We start from the raw sequence: 21,849 nt of genomic DNA, 5'->3' as shown, positions 1-21,849 counted from the left end.
CCGCATTTATTCATAAGCATGCCCACACTGCTATAGTCGTGGATTATGATTTGTGTGTTGCAACCCCTTTAGGAGTTGATGTTGTGCTTAATAGAGCATGTGAAAATTGCCCCATTATGGTTGCCGGTCATGAGTTGCTAGCTCGTTTGCATGTTATGACCATGACTGACTATGATGTTATCTTAGGAATGGACTTTTTGTCTAAATTCCATGCCATAGTTGATTGTTATGCAAAAAGTGTAGTTTTTAAAATCCCTGGAGAAACAGAGTTCACCTTTCTTGGGAGTGATTTTGCATCACCGCCTCGTGTAATTTCTGCTTTACAAGCTCGGAAATTACTTTTGGGTGGGTGTTCGGGATTTCTTGCAACAGTGATGGAAGACAAATTAGAAGGGCTAGTGTTAGAGGACATTTTCGAGTGTTGAGGGAGTTTTTACGATGTTTTTCCTCGAAAGATCTTCCTGCCTTGCCTCATGCGGAGAAGTTGAATTTTGCTATTGATTTGGTTCCGGGGACGAACCACATATCGAAGGCTCCTTACAGGATGGCACCTGCAGAATTGAAGGAGTTGAAGAAGCAACTTGAGGAACTGCTTGAGAAGGGATTCATTCGTCCCAGTGTTTCTCCGTGGGGTGTCCCGGTGTTGTTTGTCAAGAAGAAGAATGGTAGTTTATGGTTGTGCATAGATTATCGGGAGCTGAACAAGGTGGCGAGTGAAGAAACGGTATCCACCGCCACGGATAGATGATCTTTTTGACCCGATTACAAGGTTCACGGATATTTTTCGAAGATTGATCTTGATCGAGGATACCACCGAGTTGAAGATTAGGCCGAAAGATGTGTCCAAATCTGCATTTCGCACTCATTATGGACATTATGAGTTCCTTGTGATGCCTTTTGGGTTGACTGAATGCCCTGCGGCTTTTATGGATTTGATGAATCGAACCTTCCAGCCTTTCTTAGATAGGTTCGTGGTGGTGTTTATTGATGATATTCTGGTGTATTCAAGAGCGGGAAGAACATGAAGAACACTTGAGAATTGTATTGGGCATCTTAAGAGAGAGAAATTGTTTGCAAAATTCTCGAGTGTGAGTTCAGGGTCGGATAGGGTAGCTTTCCTTGGTCATGTGATAACCAAAGATGGGATTTCTATTGATCCCTAAGAAAGTTGAGTCAATTGTTGAATGGAAGAGGCCAACCCGATGTAGATGGAGGTTCGTAGCTTTTTGGGGTTAGCCGGTTACTATAGGTGGTTTTGTGGAAGGGTTCTCGATCTTAGCGACACCATTAACAAAGCTTACCGGGAAAGAAACAAAATTTCGATTGAGTCGATCGATGCGAGCAGAGTTTCCAAGAGTTGAAGCATCGGTTGGTGTCTCGCACCTATTCTCACACTTCCGTCTCTGGTGAAGGATTTACTATTTACGTGATGCTTGTAAAAGCTGGGTCTTGGGTGTGTATTGATGCAGAATGGTCATGTGGTGGCATATGCATCTAGGCAGTTAAAGCCATTTGAGGTGAACTATCCCACTCATGACCTGGAGTTAGCAGCAGTGATTTGTGCTCTGAAGATTTGGAGGCATTATTTGTATAGAGAGACTTGTGAGGTGTTTACAGATCACAAGAGCCTTAAATACATTTTCACCCAGAAAGAGCTGAACATGAGACAGAGGAGATGGTTGGAGTTACTAAAGGATTATGATCTGACTATCAGTTATCATCCTGGGAAGGCAAATGTAGTGGCTGATGCACTAAGCAGGAAGTCTTCTAGCAGTGTAGCTGCATTGATTACATCCCAAAGACCACTCCTGGAGGATATGAGAAGAATGGAGCTACATGTGATTTTACAAGGTGCAGGTGGTTATTTGGCGAGTTTAGTGGTGCGCCCTATGCTTTTGGAAAGAATTAAAGAAGCACAAGCGGAAGACAGCTATTTCCAGAAGATTCGACAGGAGATAGAAGCTGGCACCCAAGTTCAGTTCCGGATCCACCACGATGGTTCAGTGAGGTTTGGAGATCGGATCTGTGTTCCAAATGACTCAGAGTTAAAGAAGGAAATCATGGAAGAAGCTCACTACACCAGTTATTCAGTTCACCCTGGCAGCACTAAAATGTACAAGGATCTGAAGAGTACTTTCTGGTGGAATAACATGAAACGGGAGATTGCCCAGTTTGTGGCACAATGTTTAACCTGTCAGCAGGTTAAGGTGGAGCATCAGAGACCAGCGGGACTTCTTCAACCACTTCCGATCCCAGAGTGGAAGTGGGAGAATATTGTGATGGATTTTGTGTCTGATTTTCCTAGAACCCACAAGGGTACTGACAGTGTGTGGGTAGTGGTTGACAGATTAACCAAGTCCGCACATTTCTTGGCTGTGAAGACTGGCATGTCTTTGGAAAAGCTAGCAGAGATGTACATTGACCAAATTGTGAGGCTGCATGGTGTTCCCGTGTCAATCGTGTCAGATCGGGACACTAGGTTCGTGGCACACTTCTGGAAAAGTTTGCACAAGGCTTTGGGAACTAAGTTGACTTTCAGCACAGCATTTCACCCGCAAACTGATGGGCAGTCTGAGAGGATGATTCAGATTTTAGAGGATATGCTTCGAGCTTGTATGCTGGATTTTGGGGGTTCATGGGATCGACACTTGCCTTTGATTGAGTTTGCTTATAACAATAGCTATCAGGCAAGCATTCAGATGGCTCCCTATGAGGCACTTTATGGCCGGAGATGCAGATCACCTATTTGTTGGGATGACGTGGGAGAGAGAAGATTGTTAGGGCCAGAGATTGTACAAATGACAGTGGAGAAAGTTCGATTGATCAGAGATCGTTTGCGAGCGGCTCAGAGTAGACAGAAGAGTTATGCTGATAACAGGAGAAGAAGTTTAGAATTTGAAGTGGGAGATCATGTGTTCTTGAGAGTCGCTCCAACCAAAGGAGTAATTCGTTTCGGCATTAGAGGGAAGCTCAGTCCTCGATTTATTGGCCCATTAGAGATTTTAGAGCGTATTGGTGAAGTGGCATACCAACTTGCACTACCGCCAGCTCTTTCCCGTGTGCATAATGTGTTCCACGTTTCTATGCTGAAAAATTTCATCGCAAATCCTGATCATGTTATACAGTTCTCAGACTTTGAACTCAACAGTGATATGACATATGAGGAGCGTCCTGTGAAGATCGTGGACTTCAAAGAGCAAGCTTTAAGAAGACGGACCATTCCTTATGTAAAGGTTCAATGGAGAAATCATTCAGAGCGTGAAGCGACATGGGAGTTAGAGTCAGAGATGAGAGAAAGATACCCGTATCTTTTCATCTGATCAGGTAAGAGTTTAGAGGACTAAACTTTTTTTTTAGGAGGGAGGAGTAGTGGGCCCCACACGTTTTTAATTTAATTCATTTAATTTTTACATGCATGGTTGTTACGGAAGAGGAATAGAAACCTTCCTTTTTATTAAATTTTATTTTTCTTAATCTTTATATTTTATTAGGTTTTCAAACCCTAGCCGCCACCTCTTTGTTTCTCCCGATATAGATTTTCGTTTGGACCAAGAAAGAGGGAGAGATCTTGCCTCTTTCCTCTTCTTTTTCTTTTTTTGGTGTGTGGTGTCGGCAGTAGAACGGAGATAGGCCTCTTCGTCAAGGGGTTGTGTTGTCATCGTTGTGAGGTAAGCGTTCTCTTCCTAGAACTAGGGCTTCCTAGATCTAGGGTTAAGGATGTAATTTTTATTTCGATCTTGTTGTGGTATTGTTTAATGTTTTATTTAGGAATTAAGTGGTGGATTGATTTTTTCTTTCATGATGAAACTAGCCATTGAATAGTAAATTTTCTATATTGATTTGCAAATTGTTGTTGCCTATGTTCATGATCAAATTATGTGTTAAGAATATTATTTTTGATTTGAAAACAAATAATAAAATTGTTAGTCTTATAAATTAATGTGGAATTAATTGGTGCTGGCGTCCACTTTAGCACTCTCAAATTTAACAAAAGTATATATATATATATATATATATATATATATATATATATATATATATATAGATTGGATGGTTGTGTTCATCATTTTCTATATTTTAGAAGCCATGCTTGATTTCAAGGAGTTCAAGGTTTGGTCGTTAGTAATTATTTGCTACTTGTGTTTCCAATTAGTTTGCCAACACCATATTATGATAAGGATAATATCAATGATTTTGTCTTTATATGTCAGAAACTATTCTGTGCTTTGTGATCTAAATGTTGAAATTTTATGTTTAGGATGGTTAGTTGGAGTGTTGTGTGTTTAATTTAACTTGTATAGATATTAAATGGATTTCAAGATTCAGATACTGTGCTTGCTTTAATTCCACAAGGAATTGTGAAGAAGCTCTGTGCGTGAATAGTTAGCACACACAGATATATATCTATGTATATATATATATATATATTGGGTTGTTGGATGTTTAAGTGTTATGATAGTGTAGAAATTTGATCCACTGTATATTCCTATGTGTTTGTAGCATGTTTCGCGTTTTAATACATTGGAATGTACTCTCAAATATAGGGTGTTCTGTGGAAGCCTAATTTCGTGGTGCTTGTAGTTTTGGTGTTAGCTAGTCAGGTAAGTAAACTGCATATAAACATATATATATATATGTATATATAAATTTCTAATTATCGAAATGATTCACATAATTATTTAATTACTTTGGGTTTTATTGTTAAAACCATTCATGGTATTATGTTTAAATGTTTTGGGTTAAAATACTGTATCTACCATTATCTTCAGTAATTTATAGATTTTTTTATTTATATATTTATTTGTTTATTTAATTGATTCTAAACTTGACTCGCCATTGTTACGTTAATATATTATATATTCTTATTTTATTTTACTTTGAACTTCTAGAGACAATGTCTATTTAAAGATTGAAATGGTTGCATAAATCTTGATTTATAATTTTAAATATCCATTCCATATGGATTACTTATATTTTTAAATAATGTGGTTACCCGCTTTTATTAAATTTTACTTATTCTTACCACATATTGGCATCTAACTCATTTTGAAATAATTAGAATTATTTTTCATTAGAAAAACAGGGATCACCAAATTTCATTGTTGTGTTGACTGATAATTTTTGGACATGATATATTTTTTTGTATAGAAATTGTAGTCCCCAATTAACAATGCAATAACCCCATCATCGAGGGTTAAACAACGACCGTGTCGACACGCATTCTCGACATAGAAACTATAGTTTCGCACCGTTCCGTCGGTGAAGAATAACGGCTTCTGATATTCTGGCTCGGGTCACCGAGGGTAAACCTATGAGTTCGAAATCCGACTCGGGTCACCGAGTTTAAATAAATGAGCTATGATATTTTTGTTTTTGGCATTAGTTGTTTGGGGGACATATATGCTTGTTATTTTGGTAAACTAAACCTGTTATGATTTAATTCTGATTTCTGGATTTCACTTTGATATTTATTTCGCTTTTGTTACATTTTTGTACACTTTTTAGAAACTATTGAACATTTTTGTGATCCCGATATTTTTAGTGGTTGCTTACTGGGCTCCCAAGCTCATTAAGTTGTTCTCTCTATCTTTCAGATCAGGAGTAGGGTTGGGTGGTGGACAGTTTAGCGGGGTCGTTGACCAAGTCGCCGCCTAGTTATATTTCAAGTTAATAAACTTTCTTGTTGTGAACCTAGAACTTATGTCTTGTGAGACACTTGTTACTTGCTTCCATTATATATCGGGCATTGTGCCTCTATGTTATTTTATCTAGTGTGAGACAGGTTTTGAGGCCTTGCATGCCTACTTGGTCACGACCTTGTAGGTACGCTTCTGTTTGTCAATGCTCCAGATTCGGGGCGTGACAGTATGAGTGATGGAGTATAATTTCATCTCGATTAATTTTGGATTGATATTTTTAATTTCTACTTGATATTTTTAAATAGGATCATGGTAAAGTGGGTATCCCCGCGGGTATCTGACTCCCCATCAGGTGCGAATGTGGGTTTGGGTTTTGAAAATTTGTCGGGGTTCGGGTTCGGGTTCGGGTATGGGGGCAGAGTAGCGGGTGCGGGTGCGGATATGACAAAACCTGCACCCGACTTGACCCGTTGCCATCCCTAAGTCGAGCCATGGTAGGATTTGAGGAATGCACATTGCAGATAGTTACATAACTGCAATATTTTGCAAGATAAATGCATTGACATCAACGAAAGGTATGTGAAGTATGTTGTTAATTAGAAATTGGCTTCTTTGTTTGCTGAAATTATTGATTAACAAACCATTATAAGATTAAGAACTCGTTTCTCATTGACTGAAATGGGAAGTGTTTGAGATTGTTTGATAAACTGAATTGATCTGTGAGTATAATGTCTGATTGTAATTTAAAATTGGAAACAATTCGAGAATATTTGAATTTTTTTCATAATTTTTAAAAATAATAATGATAATAAATTAATTTGTTAGGTAAATCATTATTTGTTGAAACATTTTAATAAAAAAAGTATTAGTTAAAAGCTTTATAGATTTACTAGGTTTCAATATTAGAGTATTTTTATTTTAGAACTTTATTTTATTTTATTTTCATTTTGTAACAACAATGTGTAGAGATTACTTAATTTTATAAATATAATAATAATAGTAATATATACTACATTTTACAATGTAATTTTCTATTAGATCATAACATCATTGAGGTGCCACAAGAAAAATACATTAAATCATGCATAATGTATATAACCTTAAAAAACCTATTTATTATAAAGCCAATTCCTCATGTTTAATCTAATCAATAAAACTTCATATATATATATATATATATATATATGAGAGTTCTACATGAGAGTTCTATATGTTTATTATTTATTTAAACTTGACAATAATTTTAATGATGAAATGTTCAAGATATTGAAGGAAATTGAAAATAGTGTTCGGTGATGGTTGAAAATTCATAATATAATTTTTAATTTGAAGATGAAATTAAAAAATAATAATTATATTTTATTATATATTTATTTATTTATTTTAAAAAATACCATTTAGTGTATTGAATTCAAGTTATAAAATATCATAAAAGACGACAAATGTTTACCCATAGGTAAAAAAAAGACAAATGGATTACTAAATTTTGCAAACCAGAGAAATGAAATGACCTAGTGCAAAAGGGATGATGGTAATCAAAATCATGAATGTACTCATTAAAAAAATTAAAATTATGACTATCACAATATGAGGTGGGATACAATCCCAAATCCATGTATAGTTTGATGATGCCGGATAATTGCTTTAAAGAATAGGAGTTTTTTCTCAAGAATTATATCTTAATTCTTATAATTTTTTCATTAATTTTTTATTTCTTGGTTGTTATAAAATAACTCGTCTTTGGTTTCGGCTAAGTATCTCAAATTCCACCAAGTATACAATTAAAACATGATCATACATCCCCCAATTATAGTTTCTAAATCTTTCACTCTAACAATCCTATCTTTTCCCCCAAAAGGGATTTTAGTAAATAACCAAATATAACATTTGCATATGTCAACTTCCCATACCTAATGGGAAATCCATTTAGGAGTTATGGACATGATTAAAAATATTTTATATCCAAGTTTATTAAAAGCTTTAAGTGCTCAGACGTTCAAACAGAATGGGTTGTTTATTTTTTTTTCTTTTATCAAGGTTCTACCAATTGATATATTTTCACAAATTAATGAAATTAAATTTTTTTTTGATAAAAGTGGGTAAACCACAACTTTATTGAAAGAAAGACAATACAACCAAGTAAAGAGCGAAGAAACTAGAACACACTGAAGCTCTCACCAGAGATGAGGCGTAGAACAGTTAAAAGCAAAACAAGGTAATTAAAAAGCCAAAAAACAACTATGTAGACGGGAATCACCAAAAGGAGATGTAGGTCTACAAGGCTGAGAGTAGATAACTCTACTCTAACACTGGAGTAGGGTCTGGATCGCCAGTAGCATTGGAAACTCTAGTGCTGATGAAATTGATTGAGCGCTTGATCTTCTAGGTAACCTCAGCATGAGTCTGGTGATGACTATCTGTAGCCGCTGAAAACCAAGAAAGTAGCATATTAGCAATTTTTAACAACAATGCATGAGTAGGTAGTGCTATGAATTGAAATATGTGATTGTTGCGTTCAAGTCAAATATTCCAAATAATAACTCTAATGCAAAGATCCCAGAGAGGTTGACATTGAGGTTGTAAAGAAGTAATCCATGAAGTCCAAATCGTTGAAATTGAAGGAGAGCTGGGATTAACTTCCAAAAGATGAGCAAAGAAAGACTAGAAACGTGAAGAAAAAGAGCAATCAAAGAAGAGATGATTAGTAGTCTCAGAAGCTCTGTGGCAAAGTACGCATGTATCAGTTGTGCTTTGAGAGATATACCCTTTTCTAAAAAGGTTAGTAAGGGTGAGAATTTTATCTTCCCAAGCAAGGCAACAAAATAAGGTAATTTTTATTGGACATCTAATTTTCCAGAATTTCATGTAAAGTGGACAACGAATACCTCCATCAATAAGAAACTTGTAAAAAGATTTTACCGAGAAAGTTCCACTTTTATCCAGGGGCCAGGAATAGAAGTCTTCCTGTTCGCTAGTGCAGTCCGGGGATCACACCCAAGATAGAGGTTAATTCATCATAAGTAGAGTTAATGAAGAGATTTTCAGGGGAATTAACATGTTCAGTAAACTGACGGATTGTGATCCAAGGGTTTATGTAGTCATTGTAAAGTTGAGGCCAATGATCTTTTAGGGTAATCCCCGAATACCACCTATCATGCCAAAAGTAGGAGTTGGCCCCATTTTTTAAAGTTTTGGAAACACAAGAGCGAAAAGAATTCAGGGAGGAAAGTACCCCTGCCCAGAAAAAAGATTTATTTCTTGGGGGTGGGAGAAACAGAGGACATTCAAGATTAGTGGCAAAATAATTAACTTGAATTATTTTGGCCCAAAAGCTGTTAGGGCTAGAAATGATTTTCCACCACCATTTTCCAAGAAGAGCACAATTGAAGTCCTGGATGTTAAGAATTCCCAAACCCCCCATGTTCCTGGGCTGCAGATCTTTTTCCAGGCAACAAGCCTGATACCTTTGGGGTCCCAAATCAAGGCCTTTCCAGAGAAAGTCCCTACAAATCTTGTCAATGTCTTTAATTACCCAAGCAGGTAGTTTAAAGACAGACATCTAGTAAACTGGAATAATAGAGAGGACTGAGTTTAGGAGAGTAAGATGACCACCAAGAGAGAGATGAATTGCTTTCCAAGGTGGGAGTCTAGCACGAACAGTTTTAATGAGAAGAATCCAGTCTTGTCTTTTTGGCCGTCTACCAGATAAGGGAACCCCCAAGTAGGTAATTGGGAGGCAGTCTCTGGAACAGTTAAGAATCAAAGCAGAGCTGGAATGTGGTTGAAAGCCATAATTAGTTGAGTATAAACAGCTTTTTGAATAATTAATGGTAAGTCCAGAAGATCCTTCAAAAAGATAAAGAATTAGCTTAATAATGTTGAGATCCTCCTGACCTCCAGCAGAGAAAATGATCAGATCATCTGCATAATGTAGATAACAGATACTATCAGAATGATCCAGTGGCACACCAACCAGTATTTTGGATCTAAGGGCATTAGTGAACATTACACTTAGAACGTCAGCAACCAAAGCAAAGAGAAGAGGAGATTGGGGGTCCCCCTGTCTGAGCCCTCTTTTACAGCGAATGTAGCCCTGAATGGTTACATTTATGATAATATGAGTTTTTGTAGTTTTTAGAATAGTGTGAATCCAAGAAATCCATCTGGGACCAAATCCCCTAACAGCAAGAATTTCAAGAAGAAAATCCCAGTCCAGAGAGTCAAATGCCTTAGCAAAGTCTACTTTAAAAGCATAACCAAGACTTTTACGTTTTTGAAGGTTAAAAATCACTTCTTGGGCAACAATAATGTTATCTGATATGCACATTCCCTTAATGAATCCAGATTGGGAGTCATCCACCAGATCACCAATAACCAAGCTTAATCTGGAAGCAAGAATCTTGGAAATAATTTTACAGATGGAATTAATTAGACTTATAGGGCGAAAATCAGAAACATTTGAAGGAGCAAGTTTTTTAGCGATAAGAGCAATGTGTATCCAGTTCAGACGTTCATAATTAATAGTGCCTTTGTAGAAATCTTCACAAAGGTTAACAATGTTGTCTTGTACTATGCTCCAAAATTTTTGAAAGAAAAACATAGGGAACCCATCAGGTCCAGGAGCTTTATCTGCATTGAGGCTAAAGACCGCAAGTCTAATTTCTTCTACCGAGAAAGGTAGTTCAAGGTGAGAGAGATCAACTCTTTCTTTGTGACTAAACAAGAGTTGCCAGTCCAGCAGAAATCTGTTAGAAATTGGAGTGCCAAGGAGAGATTGGTAGTGATCATTTAATATTTTTCCAATTTCTTTTTCACCTTCAATCCACTGCCCAAGATGGTAGATCCGTGTAATAATATTTTTATTTCTTCTACCATTGGCAATATGATGAAAGAATTTTGTGTTATCGTCCCCTTCTTTAAGCCAGGTGATTTTGGATCTTTGTTTCCAATAAATCTCTTCCTGGTTTAAAATAGAAAATAACTCTTGGCGAATATTGAGTGCATGAGAGGATTTGACAGAAGAAAGGGGTCTACTTTCACCAATAGTATCTAGAGAAAGGAGCTCAGATAGAAGTAACGTTTTTTGAAGGTTGGGGTTGCTGAAGGTAATTTTTCGCCCAGTTACGAAGTTTGTTTTTCAAAAATGCAAGATTTTTGGATAGAATAAAGGCACCACACCCTTCAGGGTTTAGAGCATTCCACCAGCCTTGAATAAGAGTAGGAAGCTGGGAGTTGGTGAGCCAAAATTTTTCAAAGCGGAATCTTCTTGGAGTAGGGTAGTGATCAGGAATCAATCCAAACGAATTTTCAAATGGGGGAGTGATCAGAACCAATCCTTGGAAGAACAAATTGATTGAATGTGGGATATAAAGTGGACCAATCATTAGAGCTCAGGAATCAATCCAAACGAGTCCAAAGTGGTTCCGATTGCCGTTGGTCCAAGTGTATCTACAACCATGTAGAGGAGGGTCTAGGAGATTATGGTCACTTAGGAATGCTTGAGAATTTTCAATATCACTATAATTAAGTTCTCCTAGATTTTTATCTTCAGGAGTGAAAATAGTGTTAAAGTCTCCACAAATAACCCAAGGATTATTATGTAGAGAACTCACAACGTGAAGTTCATTCCAAAAATTTGATCTAAGATTTCGAGAATTAGGTCCATAAACATTCGTACAAGTCCAAGTATTATTGTTAAGAATGTTTTTAAAAGTAATCGAAATAGAATATGAACCTTTATACAGAATGGTTCCTAAAACTTGAGAATAATCCCAAGCAGTAACTATACCACCCTGCAGTACCTTGTGTTGGTATGTAATCAAAGGAATTAAATTGCAATCCACCAATAGATCTCCAGATAGATTTATGAATATCTTGAAGTTTAGATTCTTGTAAACAGATCAAATCTACTTCAGCACTGAGTAAAACATCTTTAACTAAATGGCGTTTATGGGGTCTGCCAAAACCTCTAACATTCCAACTTAGTATTTTCATAAAACCAGCAAAGATCTAGTTGTTGGTTCTCCGAAGAGAATCTGTAGTGGTATTGAATTTAGCAACTCTATCCTTTTCTAAAGTACGAATTTTATGTAGACATTTGAATTTATGGTTTGGTGAACCCAGAAATTGAATACCACAAGAATTGCTATAAGTAAAAAATTGAGCATCAGTCCAAGTAGAAAAAATAGAATCAGAGTGGTTAGGAATACCTTCTCTAGGATCCTCAGGAATTTTCTTCTTGGAAGATCTAGGAGGATGAGGAACAAACCCTGCCTCTTCAGCCTAGCGTCCTGAAGGTTTCTTGTTACGGTCACTTCGTCTGATAAGTTTTAAAGTGATATCTTTGGAGGTTGGATCAGGGGTGACGATCGGTGCAATATCCACCAGGGATTCGTCGTCGGCCCTAACTTGATCAGGAAGTGGATCAGTCTGTTGATCCAGCAACTGAGAAACACTGTTCAAATCATTGTCAGAGGGATTGATAATAGTATCATCAAGAAAGTCTTCATCCTCTGCTATCTCCTCAGTTAAGAAGTCATCATCTTCTCCCCAGTCTAAGAGTTCTTCATCTGATGGAATGTCTAATGAAGTCTTCTGAGGGGAAGGGTCTTGATCATAAAATTTTTCTGTATTAATACATGGGATCAAAGTCCATCCACCATGTATGAAGATCCATTTGTACCCATCTGGTATTACAAGATTCGGTGGGTTATGTTTTAGATGATTAGGAAGTGTCTCCGATGAAGTGGAAGAATTAGGTATTGTTTGATGAGAAACCATACTTGAAACATTAATGCCTGAAGAGAGTAAATGATCAGGGTCATTAGAGTGAATAGTTTCTGAAGAAATTAGATTAATAGAATCATTACCAGAATTATGATCTCTAGGCATATCACCTTCAAAAGTTTCCATGGGAATTGGATTCGGATCATCCATATCCATATGCTTCTTGGATACATAAGCTTTAAGGGAAGGAGCAGAGTCCTGATCTCGAGGAAGTGATGAAAGAAGAGAAGATCCATCATCAGAATGCTTATCTCGAGAAGATAAATTCTTCAGGGAGCAAGAATCATCATCAGAATACAAATCACGAGAAGGATTTCTCTTCAAAGTGAGAGTTTTGGAGCTGGTAAACGGCTTTGAATGGGTAAATGGAATTTGAATATCATTGACCAGCGAATCATCAATAACCAGATCTCTAGGCACATAGGACATGTGCATGGTGCCAAGAGAGGGATTATGATTACAATCTCGAGGCGAATCAACAGTTGTAGAGCAACCGAGCTTCACGTCAGCCCTGTAGGGCAATAGAATGTCCCCTTCCTCGTTTCTCTCGCAGTCTTTCGCTAATGACCACTGTCATTTCCGGCGGAGTAAATAATTTAGAAAGGTGATCACCATCCTCGGTACCCGTCGGGTGGTCGAAACCGGAGCCAATCTCAACGGTTTTGCCTTGAACAACTGCTCTGGGTTGAGTCTCTATGACCTGCTTACCTTTGGCCGATGGTGGGATCTCATGCGTGCTGCGATAAGGAGGACCAGATCTAGGTTGCACAGCAGAGTTAGGCTGAGAGTTAGATCTTTGAACGACTTTGTATCGGAGGATTGAAGTTCCATCATCTTCAAGGCGAACCTTGAAGCTCCTAACTCCAACATCTACAATCATGTGAAGGGGGAAGTTAATAGGTTCTTTAAGCCTCACTAGAGCCCTCAAGTATTCAAGAGAGACATCCCCTTTCTTTTGAATGAAAATTAGATCCCTAATAGGTCAAAAAACTTCCAATATAGAATTCCAGTTCCAACAATGAAGAGGAAGGTTTGACATCCTTATCCAATTATAGTTGCCCGCTGCAATAGAGTGAGAGCCAAATTTTGGAGTCCAGTGGCTAAGTTTGAGAGAACATTGACCAAGATTAGAGTGCAAGTGAACCGGACTCCTCTTGACAATGGCTACAGCTATCCTTGCAGAGAACAAGGTGAGGATAAAATCATCTCCAAAAGGGGTTATATGCTCACATTGATCCGATTTCAGAGCTTGAGGAAGAAAGTCATGGAGCGATTTAACACTTGCATTTCCAGAGAGGACTTTAATGATGATCATCCTTTTGAGATCATCCTTAGATTGAATAATAGCTTCTGAAATGGGAAGAGAAACCCTGAGGAAAGAAGAACGAGCAGGGACATGGAGGAGAGACTTCAGGGGGTTATCTTTAGCAAGAGCATGCTTTTTAGGGTTGCGAAGAGTCTTCTCCGGAGTAGGGTGATCATGATGTGGAGTTCGGAGTGGGCAACGAACAGCGAAATGCCCAACACCCGAGCATCTCTGACAAGTGAGTTGGTGTCTGCATTCTCCCACACTATGTCCTGGCTGAAGATAGTGTTTGCAAATCTCGCCACTACCCAAAGAGCGGCGGAGCTTAACGGTGGAAGACAAGGTCTGTGCTTGGCTATGTGGGGGAGAGCTTCGAACAACTTCAGCAAATGAAACGCCATCTTTCACCGGTGAGTTTCGATGGGTAGGGTTTTCAGCTAGAATAGAAAGAGGTGAACGAAAAGAAGGAGAGGAAGATGGACGTGCTTGACGAGAGGAGGAAGAAAAGTGATGCGAGCCTCCACGAGCTCCACGACGAGAGTTATTGCGAAAACCACCGCGAGCACCACCGTGAGTCTGCCGGAAACCTCCGAGATCCTCACGAGCGCTGCTGAGGAACCTCATCATGCTACAGTTCTCTCATATGAAATTAAAATTTTGATATGTATTTTCAATTTTTGAAAAGTTATGAAATTCTTTTATCAAACCCTGATTAATGAACCTACAAAAATCCTTAAATTGGATTTGATTAAATCCAATTATTGTGTTACAAATCATCTTAATCTTAACTTTCCTCTTTATTGAAAAATTCCTCACTCTTGATTGAGCCATATGAATTGATCTAGAAATGATAGAACACATTTTGTTTACTAAATCACATATAATTTTAGCCAATTCTATACATTTATTTTATTCATGCGTATGAAGTGAATATCAGTTGAACTAGATCCTTTTTTTATCAATAAAAACCCTTCCCAAATCGTAAAAGCTTCTTCCAAAATATACAACTTCCTAGATGTAAACCACTGCCTGATGCAATGAATTGTTATTTAAATAGTAAATGACAAACCTAGGGTTAAATCCCTAGTTTAGTAGTATTTTTGTGATACTACGCAATGCTATAGAAATACTATAGTTGTATTGTTCATTGAATCCCTTGTTAAAGGATGTCGTTTCCCTTCACGCGAAGATTACATGACAACAAGATTTATTAACTTGGTTTGGTTCTCATAGTAAACTCTAATCGCATTAGGTGACGTCTGGTCAATTTAATAAATTATTGTAGTTTTTATTATATCTTTGATCCATTAGTTTGGAAGAGTTACAAATTCTTAACTAGTAAAAATGCTTTATAAGTGGGTAGACCTTTTCAAACATTTACTTTTAAATACATACATTTTTAATACATACATTTGAATTTGAATTCAAAACCAATTACTTAAGCTAACCAATCCAACACCCATTGATTTTAAATTATAATTATATTGTACTGAAAATCATTTACACTCACTTATACTTCTTTATTAAAAGTAAGATAAAAATAATTTATATTTAATAGTAATTTATATAATAATAAATATAATTTCCATACATAAACTATTAAACATAGAGAAATAACCATACTCACCCTCGTAAGTTTCAAAGTGACCAAAAAATTCCTAAAAATTTCCAAATGACTTACATAATCTTATTTTTTTCCCCTGCTTTCCAATACAATCCCTGCAAACATCATATCATTTCAACATTTATAAAGATAAAATTGCTAATGTGTATTACTTGTTAAAACATTTTTAAAAAAAAATTTTAAAAAAAATGATACGTAGCCTTCATATATATATATATATATATATATATATATATATATATATATATATATGTATTTTTTTAAAGTAATAATTAGCCTTCATATTGTTAGGTTATTAAGCTTCATTTTTTAAAGACTTAATTAAATATAATTGAGATAGTCACAAGAAATACATTGAATCATTCATAATGTACATAAGCTCAAAAATAATCATTCATAATCTAAGCAATAAAACTTCATATATATATATATATATATATATGAGATTGTTCTAGATATTTACTTATTTGGACATGATAATAAAATAAAAAATAATGAAAATCTATAAGATATTGAAGGAAATTGAAAGTAATATTAGTTAATTATTAACATAATTTTAAACTTCAAGGATTTTTTTTTAAAAAAAATAATTATTACTGCATATTATTATATATATGATTTTTTAAAATGCTATTTATAGGATTGAATCTAAGTTATTAAATATCATAAAGTTGCCAAATCAACAGAAATACCAACTTAATAGTTAAAGAAATAATAAATTAACCTAAAAGACCATGGTTTGCCGAAACATATGTTACCGCCGGAAATTAAGATTACTAAGAATATAATTTCTAATATTAATGGAAATATGTACAACTTGTTTTTGGTTGACAAGACAATAATGTGGCCGGGATGTAATAGTGTAGTGTTTGGTTATCTAGAAATTTTTTACAACAAATTGTCTTTTTATGAAAATACCATTATCTAATGAGTATTAAGATATCAAAGTTAATAATATTTTGAAGTAAATATCAAAATTATTTAATAATAATCAATTTTTATTAAAAATAAATTCTAATTTTAATATAATTAATTTTTATTAATATTAATTAAGTCAAAACTTACCTCTTTTAAATAAATATAAATTTTTTTTACTTATTTTTAAATTTTTAAAAAGCTAATATTTTTGAAATTTTATTGAATTTGAAGGGTGTAATGGGAAAGAAATTTACATTCTATTGGAAATGTGATATTACCATCTATATTATCACATTATGGGAATATGATATCCTCGCTTTTATATAAACAAACAAAAATATTATTTCCCAACCAAGCATCTCCTAACAATCAAAGGAATAACAAACGCTATTATTTAGATGAAATGTTTTCCGCTATAGGATTTTATGAAAGGGTAGGTCTAGTGTTGTAAGATGTAATTTGGGATCATTGGTTCTTGTGGGGAAATAATAATTAAGAATTTTTATGATGAGCTTCTTTTTCTTTTCTTGTATTTTTGTTTTGGTTTTCTCTGCTCATCCTTATCATTTCTGTAGGAGATCAATTGTATTACTTAGTTTTGGTAGTTCTATATTTTATGTATTTTTGTAATATTGTAAAGATAAGTATAGAACGTATTTTGTATTTTATGCTTCTAAAAAATTAACAGCGGCGTCTTCCTTTATTCTTGTTCACCCATGCCATCATGCGGATTTTTTATTTATGATATTGCGGATTTCTACAACAATGCAATTGTTTGGACTATTAGTAATAATAAGTGTTATATATATGTATATGTATATGTTAGAGTGGGAAAACCCCACATTTGTAATATGCTTTTCCCCTTAAAGATTATATCTTGCAATATAATAAAGCAAAATATGAAAATATATTTCAGCAAAAAAAGAAATTGAGATCAATTAGTTGTTATTGCAATCTTGAAAAAAGTACTCCATGCTTAATATATATATATATATATATATATATAAATTAAACATCAAAGGTGATGCAGGACGTATTGAGGAGCTGACCTCTGCTTTCATGAAGAAATGAGATTTAAACTAGTAGGAGGCATTTTGGTAATTCTCTGGGCAATAAAGTTAAATTATTTTTTTAAGTCCTTTATTTTCTTGCTAAAATTTGAAAACTTGCTGTTTCTGGTAAATTTTAAAATCTTCTTCTTTTTTGAGTTGTTTTCATATCTTTCTTCAGGTCTATTTATTGTAAACCTATGAGATAAGGTGCGGATTGGTTTTGTAATAATTTTTTTAACAAGTAATAAAGTTACTCCAATTTCGGCCCAATTCAGGTAATTTTCTAATCAACAGGTTGGAAGACTTGTTATTAGCATTCGTGTGCGGATCAACACTTTCAAGATTATCGCTTCATCAAAAAGTTTATTTTTATTTTTATTTTAAATTATTTTTATTTTAAATTATTTTTAATTTTTATTTAGGTGTGGACTCTAAATTAGGCGCTAAAAAAATTTTAAAAAAAAATACCAAAGAGAACGGTAGACATCTTGATAGTTGACACTTTAGACCAACTTCAATTAATTTTAAATTTTAATTACGTAAATAATTGTTATTCGGTTTATAATTTTATACTTCATTATTTAAAGATAATATGCAAACAGTTTTATATTTAATAATAACAAATACAATAATAAATATGATTATCATTCATAAACTGTCAATCATATGCATGACAATATATTTTAAAAAATCTATTGCAACAAAAAAAACAGGGGGAAAATTATATCTGAATTATTTATTTATTATCATTAACTGCAAATTAAATTTATTTTTAATTTTTTTAAAAATATTAATTGATTTATATTTTTTATCCGATATGAAAAACGTGTGTCAAAGATAACACCGAAGTGGAGTAAGCTCAATAAATATTTATTTTTTTATTTTATATAAATTTTAGGGTTTAACTTTAATTTTTTTAAATAAATACTTTATATAAGAGACGTGATAGGTGGTAAGAGGCAGTCGGTTGATTTAGGTATTAGAGTATAGCGATGTATTGCATTACTAGAGTGATATAAAATCTATGATTTAAAATTAAATAAAAAATAAAAATAAAATAAAATAAAAACTTTTGTAAGATCAAACAGCACTTTTTTTTGGTATGAGTAAAAAAAATGTTTCATCTTGATTGAAAATTTTGGGAAATGAAAACTGATAAAAACAGAGACATTTGTTGAAATCTGATGTTTGTTCTGAAAAGATGGAAAAAATGCATGTCTATGTTGACTGTGAATGGAGCACCAGTCTGGTGAAAGAACTAGACCATCTGAATCATGAGATTTCTGATGTCTTCTCGGAATCTACCAGCTGAAGGAACCAGGTTGTCTGCCGGAGATTCATGGACATCAGCATTGAGCAGAACTGTGACCTTAATTGTGTCTGCATAGCCTGCATCCCTGAGGGCGCTTTGTATGTTCTTCAAAGCAGGATAGGTGGTTTTCAGGAAGGAACCATTTGTAGGACTTGAGGAAGGAAGGGTTCATTGCTGACACTTACCTACATGACCGCAATTTTTTTGCAAGATAAATGCCCTGAAATTGCCTCCTTTGTTTGCAGAATTTACATATGTTTTTGACAAGAGGACAGACATGACGCTTAAAAGTCCTCGCTAAATTATAGGGGCGTCAGTGAACTTCGGTGGAAGCAAGTGGGAGCAGGCACACGTGCACCGACTAGCCCGACACGACCACCACAATACATGTCTCGAAATGCGCCTAACGAAGAATCGAACTCTCATCGCTCGGTGAAGAAATTTCCATCGGTGACCCGATGTCTCGATAAACTATTTGATCGTTGGCTTGCAGAACTAATAGATTAACAAACCATTACGGAATTAAGAACTCGTTTTTAATTGACTGAAAAGAAACGAGTTTGAGATTGTTTGACAAACTGAATTGATTTGTAAATACAGCTAGTATCTCATTGTAATTCAAAACTGGAAACAATTTGAGAATGTTTGAATTGTTTTTTTTTTTCATAATTTTGAAAAATAATGATGATAATAAATTAATTTGTTAAGTAAATCATTATTTGTTGAAACATTTTAATAAAAATAGTATTAATTAAAAGCTTTATATATTTACTAGTTTTCAATATTAAGATATTTTTATTTTAGAATTTTATTTTATTTTTATTTTTATAACAACAATATGTAGAGATTACTGAATTTTATAAATATAATAATAATAATTATGATATATCTTATATTCTACAATCAAATATAGTGGTCACAAGAAACTCATTATTATGAAACTAATTATTTCTCGTCTTTAATTTAAGCAATAAAACTTTATATATATTTCATACATATTACAGGTTTACATACTAATTATTTATTTGAACATGATAAAAAAGTTATTAATAAAATATTTAAGATATTGGAAGAAATTGAAATGAGCAATTATTGAAAATTTATAATATCATTTCAAATTTGGAGATAAAATTAAAAAATAATTGTTATATATTATTATATACATTTATTTTAAAAAAATACCATTTAGTGTTTTGAATTCAAGTTATAAAAAATCATTAAAGTTGACAAATATTCATTAAAGTAAAGGAAAAGCAAATGCACCACAAAAATTTTCTGTGTATTGTTGTACTCACCAAGAAATGAGGAAGTAGTGCATAGTAGATGCTGAAAATTAAAATCATGAATATAGAGACTCATTAAGATATTAATGTATTGTAAGATGAAAATCAAAACCATGGCTATCAGTATGAGATAAATACAGCGCCCAGATAAAAATATATTTTGTATTATGGAATTATATTTTAATTCTTAGAATATTTTTTACATTAATGTTTTATTTCTTGGAGTGGTTCATCTTTTCTTTTATCAAACGTTCTACCAATTGATATATTTCCACAAATATTTGAAATTCATTTCTTGACTTGTATTTTTAATTTTTTAGAACTTATGAAATTCTTCTATCAAGCCATGATCGGCGTACGTTCAAAATTTCTCAAGTTGGATTGGATTAAATGGTATTGTGTCACAAATCATCTTAAGCTTAAGTTTTTTTTTTTTAATGAAAAAAATTCCTCACTCTTTATTGAGTCATAAGAATCGATCTAGAAATGATGGAAACTCATATATTGTTTATTGAATCAAATAAAATTTTAGCCAATTCCATACATTTATTTGTTCATACGTATGAAGTGAATATCAATTGAAGTAGATTTTTTTTTAATCAATAAAAACCCTTCCCAAATTATAGAAGCTTCTTACAATGCATACAACTTTATAGATGTAAACCATTGCCTAGTGCAATAGATTGTTATTTTAATGGTGAATAGCAGACTCAAAGTCAAATTCCTAGGTCGAAAGTACTGTTCATTTATTGTTCTAGATAGAAACCACTACCTAGTATTATTCATTCATTGTACATTGTATCCCCTATGGGAGGATATATGCCGTTCCCTCCTCTTTTGGTTTACATGGCATGTGGATTTATTTGCTTAGTTTTATTTCTAAAAATCTTTTAGGCATCTATGTGGTAGGATTCTAATCACCCAATGTGACGTCTGGCCAAGTTAATAATTCCCTAAGAAGTTAATATGCTACCGTAATTAATGCACCACTGTATTTATCTATCTCTAAACAATCCCTTTGTGGGGCGGTGTTTGTTGCCATGTTGGAAATTGAAAAAACCCTAAGAGACAATATAATAAATAAATAAATAAATAATGAAGTTTACTTTCATCAAGTGAAAAAAATGAGATAATTAGTCATTGTTACGATCCGAAATAAGTGTTCCATGTTAATATATATATATATATATAAACAACAAAAGTGTTTTATTTATTTTTGTATGAAAACGTATCTAAGATTTATTGATTTGCTAAAGCCAACCGGTTCAAGTGGTTAGCAGTACTAATCTGGATGCTATGGGGGAGAAAGAAGGCGGTAGTGAGTTTGAAATCCATATAGAGGAAATAACTTCATAAGAGTTTGGTATCTCTGTGTGAATCCCAATAACCCAATGTGAAGGCGCGAGAGACATTAACTATGCATATTCTTTGACTAAACAGGGCTTATCTCCTTTGTTAAAAAAAAATAATAATGATTTTAATTTTGTATCTTTGATCCATTAGTTTCTAATAGTCACAAGTTCTATATTAAACTAAATGAGATTTTCAAAGCTTTATGACCGGGTAGGCCTTTTCCAACTTTTTTTTTTTTAATACTTACATAAAAATTTGAATTCAAAAACCGCTTAAGCAACCGAATCCAACACCCATTGATCTTAAATTTTAATAATATTGTATTGAAAATCTTTTATACTCACTTCATACTTCATTATTAAAAATAAGATAGAAATAATTTATATTTAATAATAATTTATGTAATTAATAAATATGATTTCCATATATAAATTATTAGACATAGAGAAAAGGTCCACCCGAACTTTGGTAAATTTTCGAAGTGACCAAAGGTCCCTTGAAATTCTAAATGACTTATAGAATCATAACATAATTGAGGTAGTCACAAGAAAAATACATTGAGGTAACGTTTGGTTA

At 33.9% G+C, this 21,849-nt stretch overlaps 1 pseudogene; it reads right to left on the bottom strand.

The window, feature by feature from the left end:
• LOC120274652 overlaps positions 1-21,622 on the bottom strand; it is a 57,129-nt pseudogene extending 35,507 nt beyond the window's left edge.
• Positions 21,623-21,849: the final 227 nt, after the last annotated feature.

Source organism: Dioscorea cayenensis, chromosome 13 (assembly GCF_009730915.1).
Source record: "Dioscorea cayenensis subsp. rotundata cultivar TDr96_F1 chromosome 13, TDr96_F1_v2_PseudoChromosome.rev07_lg8_w22 25.fasta, whole genome shotgun sequence".
NCBI classification, from domain to species: Eukaryota; Viridiplantae; Streptophyta; class Magnoliopsida; order Dioscoreales; family Dioscoreaceae; genus Dioscorea; species Dioscorea cayenensis.
The sequence above is the reverse complement of the archived record's forward strand: the minus strand, read 5'-3'. Positions and strand labels throughout refer to the sequence as shown.